This window comes from Sinocyclocheilus rhinocerous, unplaced genomic scaffold (assembly GCF_001515625.1).
Source record: "Sinocyclocheilus rhinocerous isolate Xijiao unplaced genomic scaffold, SAMN03320098_v1.1 scaffold580, whole genome shotgun sequence".
Classification (NCBI taxonomy): Eukaryota; Metazoa; Chordata; class Actinopteri; order Cypriniformes; family Cyprinidae; genus Sinocyclocheilus; species Sinocyclocheilus rhinocerous.
This window is the reverse complement of record NW_015670982.1, coordinates 1,702,281-1,708,160: the sequence shown is the minus strand read 5'-3', so window position 1 is coordinate 1,708,160 and position 5,880 is coordinate 1,702,281. Positions and strand designations below refer to the sequence as shown.

The window sequence follows — 5,880 nt, the reverse complement described above, 5'->3', positions numbered from 1 at the left end:
CATGAACTGTGTTCCGATTGACATGGTCCCTACACAGTGTCCATTGCTCCCTATTCCCTGAGCAGAGGAAACCTGTTGAAGTTTACTTCACTTCGGAATATTCATTTACAGATTTGCGCTGCGCCGCTGCCTGCAGCATCTTCACACACATACGAAACTTACTAGAGAAGCGTGAAGTGGGGTGAAGTGTATGCCATGGGAGAAACACTCAGTCAAACATAGGAGTAGAGTTGCACAATTCTGGATAAATTGATCACGATTATTTTTTTTTTGTATCAAATAGAGATCATGATTCTCCTACAGATAACTAAACAAAATAGCTTGTCTACTAAATGTTCTGACAAAATATTAATTGTTGCAGTCTATGTAATTTTTTACATTTTAATTATTTATTGCAAAATCTGCACCTATTTTGTGGCTAGTCTCTAATCAAGCAGCAGAAGTTACAGAAAGTGAAAATGTGCAAATACTATTGGCTCATTTTGGGGTGAACTAAATATGCAAGATTAATCTTGACTCTTACATGTCACTGTTTATAACACAGGCTGTTCATCCTTTGCTGGGCCTCTTAAAAAAATGGGGGCATAAATTAAGAGTATACCCACTTCTCCAGGCACCACTACACCACTGGTGCTACCAGCATCTTATTCATGTGGTTTAAGGCTTTTTTTAATGTCCATACCTACCCCTACCCTAAACCTACCCGTCCACACCTACCCTTACCCCAAACTTACCCTTACAACAATGTAAATATATTTTTGGTAGCACAATCTGATAGGTAGCATGTTTCGTCAGTACACCTGGCAGTGCGTTCCAGCAGCGGTGCATTTGCAGCAGCGATCGTTTATGCACGGAGTCAATTTTTGCTGAAGTGACAGCTCATTGTTTGTGGTAAAAATGAACGTGGATTGACAAAAAATATATAGTAATTACACAATAAATGGAATAACTAAAATCCAAGGTGTTTCACAGTCAACACATAGCCCTTTGGCTAGGTTTAAAACAAGAGAAAGTACACTTTTAGATAAACAAGGGGATGGCACTCGTGACGTGGAGGTAGAAAAACAAAGTTCTGTATGACCCACAGGATTGCGTGTAATAAATATTTAAATGCAAAAGAAACGGCACGAGAGTCAGACGTTTCTGTAAGTTTTTATTTTAAAAGGTTTGTGATAGGGCCTACTACCTTTTAACATAAGAAAAGTAGACTATAGGCTATGTTTAAATGTTTTGCCACCAGCTTAAGCAAATTCATATTAGATCTAGAAGTAAAATGCATTGTATAACGCATTGTTTATAGTATTTATTGTGTTTAAACGTGAATAGCTGTCTATGATTGTATTATTGTACTGTGTAAAAAGAGAAATACTGAAAAAGCATTTTAAGTAACAACTTTTGGATTTGAAATCAAAATAATGGATAAATGTTGTGTTTGTGGCAAACAGCCGCGGATCAGTAGCAGACTGCAAACGTGTCCTGTGTGAAACACAATGAGCCCGTGCTGCTTCTGCACCGCATACGAACCGCACATGGACTGCATACGCACTGCAAACGGAGTATGTGTGAAACGGGCGTTACTGCAGTATTCCTATAGATTGACGCAACAATTTATTAACTATAATAAACAAATTACTATATTAACTAAACTGAAAATAAAATATATAAAATGAAACCATCCCACCATAAAATAAAATCTAAACTGAAACGTCTTGCTTGCTTACAAGATCTGGGATGTGGTATAGAATATTTGTGAGATTTGGTGGTACCTGCAAAAGGACCTCTTGTTCCATCTGCCATTTCTCTTGCCGCCTCCTCTCCTCTTCATGATCCCATGACCAGCGGGACGAGGTGGTACTGATGGAGGGAACCTGCAGCTGATACCATAAATCATAACGATAACGGAACCAAAAAGTAAACTATCAGCACTGAATTTAATACTGATAAACACTAAATGTAAGTGACAGATGTGACTCACATCAGAGATGGCAGACTCTGAGCCACCTAGTAAAAAAGGTGGGACAAAGATTATCCATTTAAATTGCACAACAGAGCACACACACAGCATGAGTCTTCCATGCCATGATTCTGACACACACCCTCTGCTCATATGACAAAACTGTAACCAAAGCCACCACGGTCAAGTGAGCGCACAACAAATTCACACTCATACGCTGGTATGCAGGCTTTAAACAACACGCAAGACCGAGACAAACATGATGAGAGTGTAAAAAAAAACACCTCTGAGGAGTAGAGCATGCTATAGAATTAAAAGCACTTGAATTGCAGAAGAATTAAATCGCGGATCAGCACTTCTGGTCAGAAAGACTAAATTATAAGAGACTAGCTAACTCAAAATTCTCATTGTAAACATTTCTGCAAAGATACAAGACAGGAATTACACAGATGAAAGACAAAAAGAGAAAGATTGACAAAAAGCAGGTCCACACATATAGACACATTACAGTGTATCACAGCACACAGACAGCATGCATCTTTATTTACCACAGAGATAGACCCAGGAGCTAACCGTGGCACCTGAAGGACAGAGCATCAGCTATAAGAGCAATAAAACGGAAAGAAACAGAAACCCACTGAGCAATTTCAGATCTGCTCAGACCTAGAGCTGGACTTAAAAAAGCTTTTGGTACATACAGTAGTGAGAAAAGAGCAGGTCAAATTATCTTAACTTGAATGGGAGACAGATTTATCATATGTACTAAATGCTTTAGTTAGTCAGGCCCTTAGAATGCAGAATAAGCAAACAAACCAATCTGTTTTTGATTGAATTCAGATATTAATATTCAACAGAACAGACCTCACCAATACACTCCATTAAGAGTGTGCTTAATACAAATAAGTCACAGAATAATTAAATGAATACGCTGCAGTGATCAATTACCCACGCACAATTAAATTGCTACAGCCTGAGTGAATGCCGTTACCTCGTTGCATGAAAAATTCTAACTTTCTTCTATTATTTTTCAAAACTATGTTCTCACAGTCTACAACAGAGAACATTGGAAAGAGAGAAGTCATTTTCAAATGTTTTGGTAACTTATTTATTTTTTTAAATGAACATGAAAATTCTTCAGTTCACCCCGAACAAGGACCATGGTTTGATTGCTAAAAGGGTCTTAAAGCACCCACCTTTGTTTCTTAGAGCAACTGGATTGTCCTGGATACGTCCATTCACCCTTTTTGATAGCACTCCCTGAAATAGTACAATAATTCCAATATGCTAATTTGATGCACAATAAACATTTCTTATCAATGTTGAAAATATTCATGAGAACAGTAATACAGTACATTTTTTTCAGGATTCTCTGATAAATAGAAAATAAAAAAAAGCATTTAAAAAAGCATTTATTTGAAATAGAAATCTTTTGTAACATTATAAATTACTGTGTCTTTACTGTAATTTAATTAATTTATTGCATCCTGAATAGAAGTAATAATTTCTTTCAAACTAAATATTATTGATTCTATTGAACGACAGTGTACCCTTTTATTATTCGCTGCACAAGCAAGCATATGAATTACCAACGTGGTCAAGTACTGAAAATGAACACATTCAAACAACAACAGCAGTTAAATGTATAGATGGATTTCCGACAGTCCACCACATTCACTATGTTCCTGACCTGACTCGCATTAGCAGGCTGTCCGTTGACCTGTGTCTTCCCCACGGTCTCCACTGGAGAGGTTGTGCTGATTGAGACATAGTGCTCGGGCCGCCCTATAAGTGTTGAATTGGCACTGGTCAAATTGATGGTCTTACGGCTCTTGTACTGTAGGGAAGGGTGGTCACTGCCCCAGTCTGTCCAGTACCCAAAACATATCAGAAATGCCAAGTCACGTATTAGTGAACTTGTTAGTGATTTAGCATTGTGATTTGTAATTTGTGAAAGTGGATTTTTAAGTGGGTAAAAATATACTGTTTCATATACGTGTCCATTAATGAAATTAAAGGGTGCTCATAATTATTCCCTTTGATGAAGCTGAAGCAACGATTAATGATCCAGTGGTAAGAAGAAAAAAAAAAAGCAGACTATTCAGACCGGACAGTGAGACTGACTGACAGACAGACAGATAGACCACCTTCCCACTGTGACAGAAAGCAACAGATAAAGCATCTGAATCTGGAATGGCACCTTCACTTTCTCGGCTCATTAAAATCAGACAAAAGCAAAAGGAACTGTGCCAGAAATGTAAAAAGTCTGATTTAAGAATCACTTAAAATATATTACCATTTCATTTGTGAGTGTGACAATGTTAAAAACATTCATTTGTTGTGAACACAAAATTATTTCAAAATTAAAATGTAAAAATTACGACATTTTAAATTGTGCTGGTTACATTTACTCACCCTCATGCCATTCAAGATGCAGATTAGTTTGTTTCTTCATGGGAACAGATTTGGAGAAATTTAGCATTACAATCAGAGGTGGCATGCCCATTCAAAGAGAGGAGGCACGTGCCCCCTCAAATTTTTGAGCCAAGTGGATTTTGAATGCAGCTTCCAAAAGACAAAAAATAACTGATTAATAGTTTCTATATTTGATACAATCACACCAGCATGATTAAATCGTTCAGCACGTCATATCATCAGCTGCTAAATTCAAATCTGCGTTCGCTGGCTGGTGCTGAGCCGCCAGAGACAGACGTGTTTTTACAGCACTGCGCATTAACCAATCACACACCATGCTGTTGAGCTTATGAATGAACTGAATTGAACTGCTGGTTTTGTCTGGTCAGAGGAGTGACTGAGCCTGAACTGCTGGTTTTGTCTGGCCCCCCGACTGAGCCTGGTTTCTCCCAAGGTTTTTTCTCCATTCTGTCACCGATGGAGTTTTGGTTCCTTGCCGCTGTCGCCTCTGGCTTGCTTAGTTGGGGACACTTCATTTCCAGCGATATCGTTGACTTGATTACAAATGATTGCAAAGATACTATTTAAACTGAACTGAGCTGGATGATGACATCATTGAATTCAATGATGAACTGCCTTTAACTGAAAAGTTAGTGTTTACTATTGTCACTTTGCATTATTGACACATTACTTTCCTAATTAATGTTGTTCAGTTGCTTTGACACAATCTGTATTGTTAAAAGCGCTATATACACTGAACAAAATTATAAACGTAAGACTTTTGTTTTTGCCCCCATTTTTCATGAGCTGAACTCAAAGATCTAAGACTTTTTCTATGTACACAAAAGGCCTATTTCTCTCAAATATTGTTCACAAATCTGTCTAAATCTGTGTTAGTGAGCACTTCTCCTTTGCCGAGATAATCCATCCACCTCACAGGTGTGTCATATCAAGATGCTGATTACACAGCATGATTACTGCATAGGTGTGCCTTAGGCTGGCCACAATAAAAGGCCACTCTAAAATGTGCAGTTTTATCACAGCATCTTTGAGTTCAGCTCATGAAAAATGGGGGCAAAAACAAAAGTGTTGCGTTTATAATTTTGTTCAGTGTAAATAAAGGTGACTTGACTTGAATGCAATGACCAGTCAGAGGTGTTGTTTTCATCACTCACTTACTGACTGAATACCTCTTTCTGGAGAATTCTCTCGTCAGAAAAAAACAAACTGCAGATGTGTGTATGAATCTGTAAGTAAGATATTCATTTCACAGTGTAAACAGCTTCGGTGAATTTAATGGAAGTTTTTGAGAGTGCTTGAAATCTAGACTGTCAATAAAAATGTTCTTTGATGATGTAAATGTTCTTTGCTCTCTTTCTGTCCAATGAAAGTGTTATGAGTATAGCCTAACTTACAATGTTTTTATTCACATTAACTTTCAGTGTTAAATTCACATTAAAGAGGTCATATGATGCGATTTCAAGTTTTCCTTTCTCTTTGGAGTGTTACAAGCT

General features: G+C 37.6%; 1 pseudogene; it reads right to left on the bottom strand.

The window, feature by feature from the left end:
• The window catches only part of LOC107734548 (LIM domain only protein 7-like), a 47,175-nt pseudogene that overhangs the window by 16,458 nt on the left and 24,837 nt on the right, over window positions 1–5,880 (bottom strand).